The sequence below is a fragment of the Macrosteles quadrilineatus genome, unplaced genomic scaffold (assembly GCF_028750875.1).
Source record: "Macrosteles quadrilineatus isolate MER2022 unplaced genomic scaffold, UCM_ALF_1.0 Scaffold_2__2_contigs__length_208266976, whole genome shotgun sequence".
In the NCBI taxonomy this organism is placed as follows: domain Eukaryota; kingdom Metazoa; phylum Arthropoda; class Insecta; order Hemiptera; family Cicadellidae; genus Macrosteles; species Macrosteles quadrilineatus.
Genome location: NW_026542595.1, coordinates 195,075,175 through 195,094,418, shown reverse-complemented (window position 1 = coordinate 195,094,418; position 19,244 = coordinate 195,075,175). Strand labels below are relative to the sequence as shown.

Genomic DNA, 19,244 nt, shown 5'->3' with positions numbered 1-19,244 from the left:
TAATATTAATTTTGCTGTTATAAAAGATAATTAGAATCAAAATGTACGAATACCCACCTTTATTTATTGACGTATGGAATTCTTTACTTTCCCTAACATCTTGGGAGTTCTACTTACGTAGCTATTTGAAAGTAGCCAGCTGCCAAGTCCTTCTAAGTCAATGCTTGAGAGCCCTTTAGCCCCCCAAATTTACAGCTTGGTTTGATTTATTAGAAATAAATTTGATCCTTTTAAGTTCTTGTTTGAAAAGCTTTATAACAACTGGACCGCATTATGATTGATTAATCTTGTTTATTTTATGTTTACTGTTTTTTTTCGTATTGTAAATAATATACTTTTTAACCATACGATTAAAGAAGTTTGACGAATCACAAATGTCAATTCATTGTGTATATGCGTAAATATATTCAAAATACATAAAATGATTAATGTCTTACTATTTCAGATTCACCATGTCAATACCATGTTATTATAGTCTACAATACGATATAAAAAACGGCATACGTGTTAAGCACTATATAGTTTAACTATTTATCAAAAACTATTTTTATAACTAGTATAAATGTTTAATACAAGTAATTTGATGATATAATAGATTTATACATGTTTTAAAACCACGCGTTAAGTTATACAATTTATACATAAAATCAAAACTTTTTTGTTAATTTATTCATAGGAGATATTAATCTATTTTAAATTGTTCGTGATAAATGAATAATATATAATTAATTATTTGGATCTTTGTAATATAGCCCTTACGATATAGTTTTCATGAATAAATTTATTTATTGTTGCTTTATTTATTAGTTTACGTAATGGCTAAAGTAAGCATCAGTTGGACCTCTAGGAATCATTAAAACTTTAATTGCCCTCAGGGCGTCCTCACTCACTAAACTTTGTTTCAATAGTTCCTGTGTCATTAGAGTAACTAATAATGTAAAGTTTTGTAAAAGCCTCTAGGGTTTCCATTTATGTCAAAATCAGAATAATTAGGCTCATTCAGAAATTCATCTTTTTAATATAGAAAGAATCAGTATGTTTATTTTTTGCAACGACTAAATAAATGACTTAAACTTAATCCACTACTTACTTGTAAAATATATTAATACATCTAAAAGGCCATAAATGTATAGAAAATGTCTCCTTAACAAAAGTTTTATTTGTTTTAGAAAACATGAAACATATAGTACCTTACCTTGGGTCGATTATAGGTTAATATAATATAAAAAAAATTTTATGAATAAGAAATACCTATTTACCAGTTACATAATTCAAAAATTCTAAAATAAAACGAAACGATTAAATATAATTCCTGAATAAGCCAAAACGATAACTGGTTTTAAATTACCAGTAAATGGTACATTTTCATTTGTTCCAATTATAGAAAAGCTTTTTTATATTCAAATTGAAGACCATAAAAAACAAATGTTACCAAAAATATTAGTAGTTTTTGAAAGTATTGTATGATTGATTATTTTCTATTTCCATCGGCGAGTTTTAAATTAAGTTTCATAATATTTTTTAATCAACGGTGAAACATAGGATTTATTGCAATGTTGGTAAGAATCTTACAAAATTTAGCATTGATTTGCTAGTTAAAAGTGTCTGATAATGTGTGATATCGACGAAGTGATCAAACGCCATCTCCCTTGACCACAAAGGCACAAACCTTTTGTTCACTTTTCCTTTGTATGACACAACCTCTCATTGGAAGTGGTTTTCTTTCACAGTGAAAGTCATATTATGAAATCTAACAATGACAGAAACAATAAGGACCTTAATACATTGGTTTCCAAAATTTAAAATAACATTTACGATCTTAATAGTTTATTTATTTAATTACTCAACCAGATTTTACAGGTATTACGATGGCAAATTCTTAACCCTTGCCTTTGAAAAAATATGTATGTTTATTTAATTAACTGAAACTTACAATATTAGACATAACTATTTAAATTTAACTAGTTTTAATTTAAGCATGTTTAACTACTTGTTGTTGCTTTGAGATACTTTTTTCGTTGCGATGAAACGATTAAATTAATTATTCTTACTTAGAGTACTCATCCATTTAAATGTGACAACTTGGCAAACATGTTATTATCGTCTATATGATAATCTTGGCGATATTAAATCAAAACTCAAATCTTTTACCATATTTTCTTCGTTGTATACATAAAGCATGTAGTTAATTTGGTAAATATTTGGTTTGGAAAGGTTTTCATTTGTTTATCTGCTAATATGCACCTTTACGACTTTATAAATAAACGGTCCATTATCTTTATTATAGAAAAGCCTTCTATGGAATACGGATTTTATTTTGACTAAATAGAAAACTGCTCTTAGAACTCTGATTGGAAGGCACTGAGGAGTTTAAACAGACGGGTTGAATCTTAATTTAACAAGGTTATCTGCTTAGTTAAACTCAAAGCTGTCCTTTTTATGTCATCCTATATATCAATAGGCAAGGATGTTTCTAAAAAACCCTATATTGCAGCTCATGTGCAACGTAGAGAAAATCTATACATACTGGTAGAAGGATATTTTCCTGTAGATTTGCAGAATCCCTTTATAAATTAAAATAGAATAAAAAATAAGTACAACAAATTAATATAAAATAATTTTTTTATATAAGCCCTATGGGTATGTTGCTAATGAAATACAAGCAGAAAAAAAACAAATGGAAGAAATTTCAATCACACGTTTTATTCATAGGGTGTGGTGAAAATAGAGAAGTCTGTACATTACATATGTTTATAAATTTTATAAAATTTGGTGGACATATTTTTCTTATAAATTAAGAATACTAACCGGCTGGCTATTTAAATTGCTTGGAACGCTTAGCATGGTTTAGGTATAACCTGCTCTTAAAAAAGAGCTACATACTAACTAATACATATTTAAATTCCAATAAATTTTTATTATTTTTTTTGTTGTTTTTAAGAAACTAGATAATTTCTGGAACTAGCATGCAGAGCTACCAATTTCACTATTGAAGGCCACTTTATGGTTTCATCTTCTAATTTGAAAATAATATCTTAACTTTAATACTGCTTTCACACCATGATTTTTGTCACATTTTCAATCTTACAAACCTAGTTTAAGAACAAAGTGTTTATAGACCCTTATATATATTTTAATTGTAAATTTAGGCAAAGTGTAACTCAATCTTTTGTTTTTTACCCACATTTATTTTATAAATGTTAATATTCTAACCCTGTAGAAAGGAAAATGTTTTATTAAAACACTGCACCAATGGTCAATAAATTAGCGATAGATTGGGAGCTTTATCATCACATTTAGAATATTCTAGATCTACATATTTTATATTTTTGTGTGACTGAGTGCTCTGTAATTTATAGGAATATTTATATATTTATATAATTTTGGGTTTCATTGAATATTTTACATTATTACTGACCAGAAAAGTACAATGCAATTGTACATCGTTCCGATTCCCTTTGTGACTTTTACAATGCCGTAGTGAAAATTGAATCCATTTTGTTTGAGACCGGCGTTTAATATTACTCCTGCCAACGCATTGTACGCATGGTTCAATGCGTCTCAGCTTCGTTTAATATATTACTGTATTCTACTTTCTTTGAATTTGATTTAAATTGGAAAAGTATGTGTCTACGGCGTATACATACTGTAATATTAGAAAACATACCCTGCCACTCTTTTCCTACTAAGAATAAGTGCATTAAATGAGAACTAACCGAATTATGTTGATTACAGCAAGCATAAAAAAGTGATGGTAGTGGCAGAAAGGTATTAATGTACATGCACATCCCGCTCGTTTCTCTATACGATTTCAAAATTCATGTAGAAAATTCATTCAGATGTATATTTAAGGTTTATAGGAACTAATTTCAATCTAAATTTAAAAAATTTTACCGCCAAAACTGCTTTGTTAATTGATGTTTGCTAATTCAATATGTTGTTCAAAATGGTACTAATGCATGGTGTAATCCCAATAACTATTCAAACAAAATCCAAAAATGTGTTACCTTCTTGAAAAAAAATCATAAATACTTTTAAAGACCCCGAAATATGTTAGTAAAATAATCAATTTTAGGACCATAAGAATTAAGTGTTACTAGGGAGTATCCAAAACTAAGCACGAAAATTCAGTGGTTAATAAATCAAATGTCTTACGAAGCGGCTAGAGTTTAAATGAAGATAATTTTTTCATTGCCCAATTTCTACTATATTTGCATCTAGAACTTTCCTTCCTATATTTTATTTGGATCTCTAGCTATTTTATCTCATTCATTCAAAAATTTCGTAAACATTTAAATCCTTAGCTTAAATCCTTGCTGATCAAGAAGTTATTTAAATCCTGACCAAAGTTAATTTATTAAAATATTAACAGAGGAACAACTAACACATAGAACAAGACTAAATTAGCCGTTGTCCAAATTAAAGAGGAGTTATTCCTTAAATACTACTGTACCAACAACAATTGTTTTAAATAATTTCTTTAAGTATAATACCTTTGCATAAATAAAACATTATATTATACGTTTTAGTTTTCAAACTTTATATATTCTTTAAACATTTTTTCTTTTACACTTTTTAGCGATAAGTTATTTGTCTACATCGTAGGATATTCTACGCACGGTTTATTATGATTTTATTTTTATAAATTATACTTGGGAAAAGGTAACCTTGCAGTAACGTTAAGGGCGGCCTTTAAGGCGATTGCATCTACCGCCGAGACCTAAAGAGTTTCGAATGACCGCTGGAGAATAGTGTTATTGTTCCCTTCTCCTTTGTATTCTGCTCTCTCGGCGTAAATTGAATTCTCTCCTATTCATATCAAATACTAACATTATCATTCGAAAAACATTTGTGATTTCTTGCCCTTAATCAGAGCATAACGTTATATCGTCATTATGACAAATGAAAAGTAATAAAAACGTGTTGGATAAAAAATAGATTAGATATATTCAAAATATATGATAATATTTCAACTAAAATTCATATATTTGACTTTCGAATGGTTTGTTTTATTTGTTCTCTTTTAAAAAAATTTCAATAAATTAAAGCATGCTCAATTTAGGCATATTGAGGTATATTTTCTGAAATAGCTACAACTAAACTAAACAACATGGGTTTATAGAATATGCTGAGAATAAAATCTATGTCTGCGAATGCTTCAAATCAGGGTTATATAGGCCTTCATTCATAATAATGACTTGAAACGATGTATAAGGAAATGAAATAGTTTAAATTTCAACCTTAGATTTTCTAAAAAATACGTTACTGTGTCAGAGATCTAGACCTGTCTCAGCTGATGATATAACAATAGCAATACAACAATGGGTTTCCGCACCATACAGCTGATTTATTTCAGATGTAGTCAAAAATACGAAATATAAAATAACACGGTGCAGTATATATAGCAAAACAAATTTTAATTTTTTTCAACAATGACGATACAATGCTTAATTTCGTGATATTACTTCAACCCCATAGATATGTTATCTCTATATTTTTTCACGTATAGCTTAAAAAAGTATATACTATATGGAAGGAAGTTTGTATTTTATGTAAACGTTTACCTACCTAATTAATTTAAAATCACATACACGTAGCCTATATACAATATGTTTCCTTCATACTGCACTGGTACATTATTAGGCTTCCTAGAGTGATACAATCATTGTTTTCCTTTATAAATTGGGACACCACTTAACACGTTTTCTTCTTCAACTATAAACAAATTGAGAATTACGTTTGTGAAATGAATTGTATATAGTACAAAAAAGCCACCCGTGAAAAAATAAACTGTTACTAGATTCAGTTATAATTTAAAGTATCTACTGATAGAGATAGTGTAAAAGAGCTACTACTGTAAACAAAAGAATATTTTTTTAGAACTGTTAACAATGTAACCAGTTTAACCTAACTAAAGATCGATTTGAGAGCTAGAATTATACTCGTAGTTTTCATGTTATCTCACCCATTAGTTACTATAACTTGAACATAACCATTGGACAATGCTTACTTCAAAACTAAAACTTTAAAACCTCCTGAGTAAAAAGTGTTCTAGGTTGACAAAACATACATTAAAAATCCTTGTATCGTACATTATATACTTACAGGGTTTACTAAAAGGTGTGATGCGGGAAATTCTGGTTTCGGGAAAATAAATTAACAAAATATAATGGAATTACATAGAAAACTCTTACATAGATTATCGTTTTGAAAACACAATAATAAGCTAAACGATATGCTTTGTTGATATTGGATGGCTGCAAATGGACCGTCTCCATATTGACTGGCAAATTGGCAATAACGAACTTTCCTACGTTATTTTGCAGCTAAAAGATATTAGCTTTTCTATCAAGCTATTTAATAGAAATAGCTTGCTAATAAATCCTTTTGTTTTTGTCGAAATAAAATAAGTAAATTACTAATATTATATTAACACTTTACTTACAATTAGTTATAGAAACTGCTGATTTGAGTTTATTTCTGAATCTTAAGTCACGAATTGTACAAATTAGTTTATTGAGTTTTAAAAAGAAAATAATGTATAAAACCCTATTTGCTCAGACAGTACGTAACGTTGATTTAATAATGGGAATACCACATATTTGTGAACCTATGAAAACAAGCTTCACCTCAAAAAGCTTTAAATGGTAAATATATTTATATTTCGTTTAATTATGTATTATCCCTACCTGGTCATGCGTATTTAATCAAATTGGACGTTGGGGGAGTTTTAAAGGATAAAGTCCACTATAATTGGACATTACCTTATCCCAAAACGATCATTATCTTTCGAGTTATGCGAACATTTCAGGATATTAACACTAACGTTTGATTTTTTATCACAATTTAGATAAATGTGTAAACGATTTTTCGATATAAAAAGCTTGTAATTCTAATATTATGTTTTACTATGATTTATAATAAGAATTTTATCAATAAAAGTTATTTCGTAGCTCATATTGATCTTGGTACATGTTTTAAAATTATTAACAAAAAGCTGAACCTATTCTTACCAACTAATAAAACAATAAAGTAGGTTCTCATAAAGTTTGTTCATGAAATCGTAGACCTAACATTTGTTTGTTAGTAGGAGAGGTCTAGTTCTACATAAACGTTAAGTAAGTACTAACACAACAATTGTTTAATCGACAGCATATATTATTAAAACACTGCAAGTATTTAATGGTTTAGGTCCATTTGTGTGCGATATTTTAAGTAGTACTCGATTTTCAATAGCAAAAAAATCGTGCTACTTATTGATTTATGACGAAAGTTATGACAATTAATATACTCTGATAAAATTGAATTCTTACAGCATTAAATTTTATTTTATTTTTACCACGTACTTAAAAATACATCAAGATGACATGATAGACGTTTTACTCATAAACATTCATGGAAAATGTATGATTAGTTAAATAAAAGTGTTATTTTCTCGTCCACAAGATCTAAAAGTTTCTACTTGAAAAGTTATTTGCAAGTAGGTCTAGCTGCCACGCACTGCTCTAAGTCAATGCTTAAGAGCTCTCGACTCACCTAAATTTACTGCTCAATTTGATTCCCAAGAGTCCAATTACTTTACTTCATATTATCTTCATCCTAATATTTCACGAATTATTTTAATACGAAGTAATCACTCAGCTTTCTTGCGTAATGATTCAATCATAGGTTTAATTTATATTGAGATAGTTGTTACTCAATTATTAATACTTTAATTGCAACAATTTTTTCGAAGAACCATTTTTTCAAAAATTATATACCATGTAAACTTTTTACTTTTTATAGCTTTAGTTATTTAATAATACATTTAATTATATGTTTTTAAAATGCTAGCAATATCATATTACTTAAATCATAATTACTAGTCTGGGAAAAACGTATTTACCATACGAAGACAGTGTCTTTTAAGTGAAATCGTCATGAGTACAGTAAACATATGTTGTACAAGTGACGTATGACACTTTTCACCATACTTCACTAAACTAACAACAACAATAACAAAAATACAATCGGAATCTGAAACACTATTGAAATTCATTAAATTTTTCCCTGTTTTAATAATTTTTCACCTTACTAATACAATGGAAAAACCACAATTCATAACTCTGGTAACAATTAATTGTTTTGTTCGCACAAATATAAAGAAAAATTATAAGAATGCTGTAAAAAGCTAGGTCAATTTACAAGTTTGAGATCTTAAGTGTTCAACTTCTTGAAAGTCAAGTTAAGATTTTGGAAAATTTTAATTTATTTTGGTAAGTGAACTAATATGAATATCATCATGCGTATGTAAAGGATAATTTGTAAATATATTTGAAATTTGTTTCAGGTTTCAAGACTCTATGAAGGATTTCCTGTAAGTTTATATCATTAATTGGAGCTGAAACTTGTGTTAAATAACGATATTATATTTTACACAAGCAAAATGGTCGTAAATATTTAAGTTTTTACAGTTAGTTATGTCAAACATTTTTTTCAATGTCCTACCTTCACATCCTATGACATATTCCCTTACCGTCTTATGCACGACTTCAGGCCAGTCCTAGAAGGTTGCTGTATCATCACATAGATATTATTAATTGGTAATTGGCGAGATTTGAACCCGGAACCTTAGGCTACGAAGCTTGCCCTAACCACTAAACAACTCCCTCCCTATTTTCCAAACATTAGTAGTGTAATATGTTTAAAACCCTTTTTGAGTTTCAGTCGTCCCCTGTTACTCACTAACTTTGATTAAAAACTTTGTATCAGTAACTGAATAATCTTAATAATAAGTAATTAATAATTCAATCCTCCTGAGTATTTAAATACATATTTTTACCTCAGAATTAAATCTGAGGGTATATCTTGTTTACGTCAAAGAGTAGTGGTTTAAGGAAGATTAGGAAAGAATCTAATTTAGTACATAAAAAGTAATAAGTTTTATTTATATGTTTTAATAGTGATTAGAAATCAATTCTTTTCACCCAGATTCGAATTATATGATTTTGATACGTTAACGTCACTACTTATATTTTGTGTAACGTTTAAGCCTACTTCTTTTAATAAATTAATTAGGCAGTAAAATATACGGTGGTTTAACCACTGTTAAACGATAAAGCATTTATGTTACCCAAGCATTTTCTAATATTAAATGTTTTATGATATTTTAAGAAATTTGAATTTTCAAACAGTTTGTTTTTGTAAATTTTAAAGACTTGATTTGTATTACCGATTTACGTTGAAATGAATTGCATTTTGAATTATTGACTTTTTAACTTTAGATGTAAGACGGTTTTGTAACTTAAAGTTTAGATAAAAGTATCGACAAAACGGTCAAACGCTATCTCCCTTGACCACAAAAGCACAAGTCTTTTGTTCACTTTTCCTTTGTATCACACGAACTCTCGTGGGAAGTGGGTTTCTTTTAACGGTGAAATGTCATTATCTGAAATCTAACATTGATAGAAATTGAATGGACTGGAATATATTGGTTCCTATGGTTCTCTAGATAAACTTATCATTTTGGTTACTTTACGTTTATTGGGGGAGCAAGCTGGTCTAGTAGTAGAACGCGGGATTTCGTTACTTAAGGTACCAGTTTCAAATTCCACCAAAATCACCAATGGATTTCATCTAAATGATAATGCAAAAAAATATTTTTTTTATCAAAACTACAAAATGCTATGTTATGAAATAATTTTTGTCCAAATCAATTTGAAAACTAATATTTGATGCAAGGTACTGTGATCGTTTTAACGTAAGAGAATATACAAAATAAATTACAAAACTTGCTATGAAAATTATGAAAATATATTGAGATTGTTTGAATACCAAATGGTATAATTTCACTTTTTTAAGGCTTTCAGAGTTATGATAAAATGTCAAGAATAACTATTTTAATGTAGATTGTTTTTATTTTCGTAACGATTGTGTAAATTATTTATTTACTTAAGTGGTTTGAGCATGGAAGTATAAATGAAACATAAATTATTTAACAAATCTTTTTCAGTTTTTACGTAATAGGATTTCATAGAATAAATTACTTTAGGAACCAACTGTTGATTTACTTTAATAAAGCAAGAGATTCTTTTACAATTGGGATTTTCTTCTGGCAAAAAAAACTGCTCTTAGGATTCTAACGGTATTTCGCCCGACGATATTGGAAGGCCCTGGGGCGTTTAAACGGACGGGTTGAACCTCAATTTAACAAGATTTTCTGCTCAGTTAAACTCAAAGCTGTCCATTCCACTCCACTCTTTTTAAATGTTTAACATATTTCCTTACAAATTGCGAATACCAACTGGTTCAGTAAGTATCACCTAGAAATTAAATATTATGATAAAAAACATTTTTACACAGTTACTATCTCAAATTTAAATGCAAACAAAATTTTACTAACTATAAGTAATAGTTTTGAAATATTTTTAAATGGAATAATTTAAACTTGGCATGTGAGCGCAATGCTACCAGTATAATCTTAAAGTGACGTTAATCATTACTTGTTATAAATAAAAGGTTTTCAAGTTCAAAATCATCATATTCTTTTTACAATTATTATCTGACAATATTTTACTAATAGTATATTTTCTTGTTATCCATAATTAGAGGTTTAATTTAAGTTAATTTTGTTTTGTTTAGGAACTAATAAATTCCTTGTAATTAAAGTTTTTTGTATGACCACCATTGTAATTTAGTCAAAGTAGAAATTCCAGCCATTTAAGAGCTACACTGTTTAAATATTTCTCAAATTCTTTGTTTTTATGTGTAAATATTTCAAAATAATACTCAAAAAAACAAAACAAAGTGGTATAATGAAAATATGAACTTTACCTTCAGAATATCCTATTCACCTCTGTATTCGTACGTGCTTAGCATCATGTTATTGAAAATTTAATTTTAAAACATTTCATCCATGAAACATACATTATACATTTTCCGTTATTATTTTTCTCTTTCGTTTTATGCAATTCACGTTTTCAATAACCAAGCTTTGGATGTCAAGCTCTCAAATAAGGATAATAATAAAAACATTTCTTTGGAAACAATTTTCGGCATTTTGAATGGTAATGAAATAACCTCAAAAGCGCGTACCTTATATTCTATACCTGCCTGTCATATTTTATTTATGAAAATATATGTATCTTGACTTAACTCTTATTTAAATCTTTGTGGTTTCACGTGCGATTTTTCACTGTGTTTTATTTGCCACAAAAGCCAATACTCTCGTCCATTGTTACGATGTAGCTTACAAAGCACCGGAGTGAAATTTGAATCAATTTAGTTTGAATCCGTCCTTTAATATGAGTCTTGCCTACGCATTGTACGCAAGAACAAATGCATTTAGGTCATGTTTAAAATATTACTGTCTTCTTACCCTTACTTACTGGCTGTGAATCGGTGCAAACGATAAATGCAATTTATCGATTGGAATAAAATTTGTCTCATTTGTATTAAAATTGTACCTTTTTGGTTTAAGAGATCAAAATATAAATCTATCTATCTAGATATTAATAGGCAAGCATGTTTCTTTAAAACCTTTTTTCTCAGCCCGTGTGCATCGCAGGGAAAATCTAAGCATACCATTAGAAATATATTTTCCTGTAGAAGTGCAGAAATCCTTTAAAAATTAAAATAGGCTCAAATATAACCACAAAAAATGAATTTGAAATTTTAAAAATTTAACATGAGCTTTATGGGTTGCCATGCTGGTGACGAAATAACAACGAAATATAAACAGAAAATCAAAACAAATAAAAGAAATTCCAATCACATGTTTTATTTACAGCGTAGGGTAAATATAGAGAAAGCTTTTTGAACGAGCAAAAGCAGCCTGTTATGACCCATCAACTTTGTCAGCAACAAAAAATAAGGTAGACAATATAATTTAAGACACGCTTTCGGTTAATGGCTCACAATGTACATGTTTTTTTTTATAAAAAAGATGACAGCTGGTTCATAGAAATGGGATGTCTACTTCAATATCCAATAGTCAATATGTGTCATTACATGTTTTTGGTCGAGTTTTCGATCACTGGACGACCACTAGTTCCTAATTAATATGTTGGGGATAACATTTTTTTAACTTTTTGTCTTGTTCCAAAATCATATGGACACTAGTAAAAATCCTTTCCAAAAACATAGTACAGTTACACACTATGTTCAGAGTCATGACGATAAAAGACAAAATGAATTTAAATTATAGTTTCCCTTAACAATGCTTTATTGTGTCAAGACATCTAGGCCTGTCTCAGCTGATGACATAACAATGTAACAATACAACAATGAAGACTCAAACGAAACAGCTGATTTATTCCAGTGGAAGACAATAAAATAGAATTATAGAAATATATCAAGTGAATTAGAGGTTATTTTTAGTACACTTTCCTTACACTTAAGGAGCAATGAAACCATTGAAAATATGCATCTATTGTAAGTATAAAGTTTTTCTCCGACTTTCTAATAATCTATTTATTACTCTATTTTAAAACGTATTAAAAATAATATTATAGATTAAATAAGTTAAAAGCAAATACAACCCTACCTACTCCCTAGTAATGTATACATAGCTAGCGTTCTTATTAATACTTATGATTATGTTTTTTAATGTGCAAAAATTTCTCTGATGTAGGCCTATTTTAGAAATTATTTTAAAATATTACTAAGAAAAGGTAGTTTAAGAAAATGGTTTGATTTTCAGTAGTTTAGAGCCTTTATACATCATTCAATTTCTTATTAGTAAAGTTTCATAAAATTTATCTTTCCATTTCTACAAGCTTTAATCTTTTGTTCAAACGAAACACATTTTTGCTTGTTTTTTTTGCTTTTTGTCAAGTTATTAAACTTAACATCTGTATGGTCTGATGCATGTCAACTTTTACCTACTTTAATGGTGTATTGCATTTAGTTACAATTTCTAAGAATCTAAGGGTACGAGTTCATCACTTTCCCAAAATGTTGATATACCTGATGATTACAGAGGAAGTTTTACAAAGTAACTTCGTAGCTTATCTTAACGGCGCTATAACAGCTGATATCAATAACTGTCGGAGGAGCTACTGCATCGAGGGATAAGCTGTCCCCATTTGTGAGGATAATGGTCACATACTCATCACTACGTGAAATCACAGTTTATCGGTATATACATTATACAAATTGTACTAATTGTATCTGGTTTAACCTTTGTTGAACTAGGTAATAAGTACAATGAATCTAAAAAGTCAATGACACCAATGCCAATGAACTGTAAGTTAGTTTTTGACCCCACCAACATATTACCCCTCTTTTCATTTGACTTGTGTAACTTCTTAACCCATTGCTTTCCCTTCGTAGTTTCAAAGCATATTCTAGGGGTTTCCACAGTTAGTTTAAACTCTTAGGAGGATTCGATCTACATTCTACAACATTTAATCATATAGTGGAACCTTTACAAGAAGACCTTAAATTAAAGTGGCCCTTGATAACAAAGTGTCATTTTCAAATACCTTTGATTTTATATTGCTCTTTAATGTATGTTATTGCAAACCTAGTCATATAGTTTGATCACCCCCATGAGAATCTTCTTGTCAATGTTCTACTGTACACACCCAATTAATTCTTTTCACTTGTAACCATCAATAAAATAGTTGTAACCTAATACAAACAACCACACCTTCTTACCATTTAGTTTCTTTTTTTGCATCTTAAAATCCAAAATATATTTTTGTTATTTTCATTTCTTCGTAATAATTTATTAAGTTTCCCCTTTATATAGGTGGAACTCATTCTGGATTTCATTTTCATAGCTTTTCTCCTTCTTTGTTAAATATTATTTAATAAGCAGGGAATTAATCTGACATGTTTAGAAAAATATTTAATCGAAAATCCAATCAGGCAAATTTAAATTTGGTTAGTAAGCAGGTTTGCTGTGGTAGGGGTATTTTACTGCACCAAATAATATTAATAAGTGTTTTAATCGGATTAAACAAGTTTTAAATATCAAGGCCTATATGAAAAAAATAATAAAAATTGGACTAACGGTATTTTATAAAGATTTTAAAAATAGATCGTTCAGCATGTCATTGAAGATCATTGAAAAGACAAAAGGGTCCCTTTTGGAGTGTGCTGCAACAACTACTGGTTTATTAGGCTATAGGACACATTGAAGTACAAGGGCGCCACCCGGAGCGGAGACCAATTGAATGTAGAATATGCGGGAACCTATTAACCGAGAGTCGCGCTGGTATCCAACAGTTGGTTTAAACATTAAATTGTATTATTTAATTTTACAGGCTTGATGATATTTTTTCTAAATCCAATAATTGTAAAATATTTTTACGCTGGTAACAATGCTAATTTAAAAGATGTTAATGCATATTCTGAAATCGTGTGGTTGTATGAAAGCTAAAACTATACAAAACATGACCCTTTGCTACACGAAAGCCTGATAGAACATTTTCCTGGAAACTATATTGATAAGCAAATGTAAAAATATATAGCTCATTATGAAATAACATTATTGGATTATAACGTAAATCTTACAAGGGAATGCACATTTACAAATAAAATCGGTGGGATATATAAATAAAAAATTGGTTGTATGTGTGTTGTGTTCTATGGGATCATCTCATAACTCCAAGATTTCATAACTCCAAGTGATCATAACTCCAAAGTTTCATAAGTCCAAGAGATCATAACTCCAAATTATATTTAATCCAAAGTTTCAAAACTACAAGTACCCGAAAAGGGATAATTTCATTACTCCAAGAAAAATATAAGTGCAAGTGATCATTACTCCAAAGTTTCATAAGTCCAAGATATCATAACTCCAAAGTTTCATAAGTCCAAGTAAAAATTAAAGCAGAGTGTCATAACTCCAAAAGTTGAGTCGAGTCTCATATCTCCAAGTGGAATGTGTAGTACAGTCAGCGCCCCAAGTTCCTGCGCTGTCCGCTCCGCTGTAATACTGTCAGCAGCCTTTGCCGCATCATTGTATCCATATACCTACCGTCGCCTGTCAAACGATTATGTAATTTTGTTATATACTTACAGATTAATTAATTGATATACTTCTTACTTCTATGCTAAAGGTACTTTAACCTTTAACTACTCGCGCGGGTTTTACTAACGTATGTACTCGCGTGGGGTGTTTTTGACACCCCGTTATTACATATTTGTTATAATTAATTGTATTAACACTAATAATTGGTAAATAACATTTTTTGTTGTTATTTAAGTTTATTAAAACGTTTTTATTAGCTCGCTTTCTTGTCCGGTACAAATTTTGCAATCAATTTTATACTAACTTCCCGATGAGCTAGAGACTTGAAACTTGAAACATAGCCCACAAATGGAAGACAATGCAATATAATATCATTTAATTTTCATATTTCCCTTGGGCTACGCCCCATGGGCTTGTTTTTATTTTACTGTATACTGTTTCCAATATGAAAGAGTTATTTATTTTAAGTTATACAATGTAAATAATATATTTCTTTTACCAACTGCAGTTTGTGTGTGTATTTGGTCAAGTTTTCCATATAAACCATTTGTTGGATTAAAAAATATGTATTTTGTCATTGAACTGTTTGATATTGAATAACTAGCATATGTACTACCCGGAAAATATATAATTTATAAAAGATTATAATATGTCTGTGAATGGTAAAGGCATTATTTTTCCCTAAAATGTACTACTAAAAAAACAGTTTTTAGGGGGGGGGTCGTAATACACACAAGTTTTGTGCAAACAAATTTATTTATATGTCAAAAACACTTGTTTGTTATCGAAATAAATTTAAATAAAAAATGTCCTTTCATTACTTTTAGAGTCTTTCGCAAAAAGAACAACATTACCTTATACAGGAACTTGTACTTTTTACGAAACGTTAACACTCACGTGGGGAGTTGAAAACACCCTATACTTTGTAATACACATGTATTACCAAGTGAACACTAGAGATCGCACGGGGACTTTGGATGAGAAACGTTCCTGTGTTTCACAGTTTTAACTTTACATTTCAGGTAATTTACACTAAGTGTACAATGCAGTTGTCTGCTTGCAACATTGAGCAGATAGCAGACATAATAATCAAATAATTTCTAAAGTCAATGTTACATATGTTTCTCGTAAATGAAATGTATACTTGCAGTATCCAATCTCATCCTACTAATATTATAAATGAGAAAGTTTGGATGTATGGATGTATGGATGTATGGATGTATGTTTGTGACAAGTGAACGCGAAAAATACTGGTCGGATTGGGCTGAAATTTGGCATGATGATAGCTCACATTCCCGATTAACATATAGGCATATTCTTATTTCAAAAATCCTTTCGGGCTCCGCCCCAGTGGCTCTGGAGTTTCCCATGTTAACCTTATGAGAAATGGAATTATTTAATCTTAACAGCTGTTTCAATTAAACAAGTTGGTTCTGTTCTATGATTTTCAATAGCATCAAAGTTACAAGGATTACCTACAGGGTGCAGCACTATTATTTCTTTTACATTTATGACAACAGCTAATTTGCAAGCAAAAGGTGAGTGAGCGCAGCGAACGAGCTCCAACCTAAAGGTGAGTGAGCGTAGCGAACGAGCTCTAACCTAAAGGTGAGTGAGCGTAGCGAATAAACTTCAACCAGGACGTGATTGAGCCATGCGAACGAGATAATCTTGAAAATTAAGAAGTTAAACGGGGCAAAGCCCGCGGGTTACAGCTAGTTAGTATATATTTTGTTTCAAATGAATGCAATGTCTAATTTCGTTATTCAAAGTCAATTACAAGTCTGGTTCAATTAAATGTATTGTCTACCTCAAAGTATATATGTGTCATCTGGTTCTCATAAATTAAATGTCTATTTGCAGTAGCAGTATCCTAAATCAATAGTACGCCAGCTTCACAAAAATGAGAAATTTACTTGCAGTATCCAATGTCAATGGTCCATTTGGTTCACATAAATAAGATGCCTATTTGCAGCATTCAAAGTCAATGATACGTCGGGTTCACTTAAACGAATTGTTTACTTGAAGTATACAAACTCAATGGTACATATCGTTCACATAAATAAATTGTCTACTTGCAGGATCCAAAGAAATGGTTAATTTGATTCCCATAAACAGAGTGCCGATTCGCAGTATATTAAGTCAATGTTACGTCTGGTTCACGTCAATGGAATGTCTACTTGCAGCATCTAAACTCAGTGGTATCTTCGGTTCATATTAATGGAAGTCCTAATTATTGCAGTACCTATTCAAAGTCTGCATTATTTAATTGTAAGTCTAGTTCACTGAAATGGAAAGCCTACTTGGAATTGCAAGTTAAATGGAAATATAACTCAATGGTAGGCTTATATTTGGTTAAAATGTAATGGATATTTAGATTATTTAAAGCCTAAGGTGTTTCAGCCTTATTCTGGCGACCATAATTATTGGTTGTTTTCATTTTGTAGTAAATTATGCTCAATGATATTAATCTTATTGTTCTTCCCTTTTTCTGTGTCCTATACGGTAATGTACTTTTTAAACGATTCTTTGACTAACATATGTGGCAACTCTTGTTTATCTTTTTAGTGTTATCTCGCAAATAAAGTCATAGCAACCAATGAACCCATAAGGCCCATGTTAAATTAAAAAAATAAATAAATTCACGTAGGGAAAAGCCCTGTGGTCCAATTTGTACCATTTAAGATTTATACATTACCATGGTTGGTTACTATGATCGTGCTAAATTTCGTGTAGATCGCTTCAGCCGTTCAGGAGGTATTTGTAAAACAAAAAGAGGAGAGTAGTATAAGAGCTTCGCTTTGCGCCGTTCAATTACTAATGATTGTTAATCCTACTAATCCTACTTCCTACTAATATTATAAATGAGAAAGTTTAGATGTATGGATGTATGGATGTATGGATGTATGTTTGTGACAAGTGAACGCGAAAAATACTGGTCGGATTGGGCTGAAATTTGGCATGATGATAGCTCACATTCCCGATTAACATATAGGCATATTCTTATTTCAAAAATCCTTTCGGGCTCCGCCCCAGTGGCTCTGGAGTTTCCCATGTTAACCTTATGAGAAATGAAATTATTGAATCTTAACAGCTGTTTCAATTAAACAAGTTGGTTCTGTTCTGTGATGTTCAATAGCATTAAAGTTACAAAAATTACTAACAGGGTGCAGCACTATTATTTCTTTTACATTTATGACAACAGCTAATTTGCAACCAAAAGGTGAGTGAGCGTAGCGAACGAACTTCAACCTGGAGGCGAGTTAGCGTAGCGAACGAGCTAACCTGAAGGCAAGTGAGCGCAGCGAACGAGCTCAAACTAAAGGTGAGTGAGCGTAGCGAACAAGCTCCAACCTAAAGGTGAGTGAGCGTAGCGAACGAGCTCCAACCTAAAGGTGAGTGAGCGTAGCGAACAAACTTCAACCAGGACGTGATTGAGCCATGCGAACGAGATAATCTTGAAAATTAAGAAGTTAAACGGGGCAAAGCCCGCGGGTTACAGCTAGTCCTCTATATATCGAAAACGGCTAATACGATTTCCTTCTAATTTGATAAATAATTTATATCTGGCCTAAAAACGTGTTTACTGCAGTTAAAACTGCTAGCAAAAAACTAACTACGCGACAAAATTGAATTGAAAGTCTATAATTTTTAACATTGGCCTCATTGGTTTCCAAGTAACCATGACCATAGACTAATAGAACTATTTTAAGTTGTAGTGTGTTGTTATGTCCACCAAGGTTTTACGAGCAAATTAACGAATGCAGTGCAAAGGGGAAAACACCAGTTGTTACTATTGAGCAAAGATTACACTGAAGATTACTCAATGTAGGGGTTCAATGGAAATAAACTAATACCACTACCCTGTCATGGCTTGGTTCCCAGGTACTACTACATAAAACCAGGGATACCGTCACCTCTAATTGAGACTTTTAACGAAATTCCCATAATAAGGAATAATCTATTACCGTAGATCTCATGGTAAGACCTAAACCCGGAACCGATTTTTATCTTCATTTTAAGAGCCCCAGAGGACAATACACACTTAATTCAAACTCATATGCTGTACTGTATATAATATATGTGTGTGTAAATTTGGAATAAAGGTTAAATTTGAAATATGTAGATCTTGATGAGTTTAAGTTATAATTGGGCCTATTAGGCTATGCTGATTCAAAATGTCCAATGACGATTTGTCCTTAGTTAGTGATTTAAACGAGATGGATGATGGTTACCAATTTGGAGTCTCTGTCTTCACCTTTGTACCACATGCAATAAATAAAAT

General features: G+C 30.4%; 1 protein-coding gene across 4 annotated transcripts in view; it reads left to right on the top strand.

The window, feature by feature from the left end:
- LOC128986826 (connectin-like) overlaps window positions 1-19,244 on the top strand; it is a 272,786-nt gene that overhangs the window by 62,477 nt on the left and 191,065 nt on the right. For 3 of the 4 annotated variants that reach the window (XM_054407378.1, XM_054407377.1, XM_054407375.1), the window contains exon 4: window positions 8,330-8,356. The exons of the other annotated variant lie outside the window; for it this stretch is intronic. The gene's annotated coding sequence lies outside the window, so the exon portion shown is untranslated. The remainder of the gene's footprint in view (window positions 1-8,329; window positions 8,357-19,244) is intronic. 4 annotated transcript variants of the gene reach the window in all.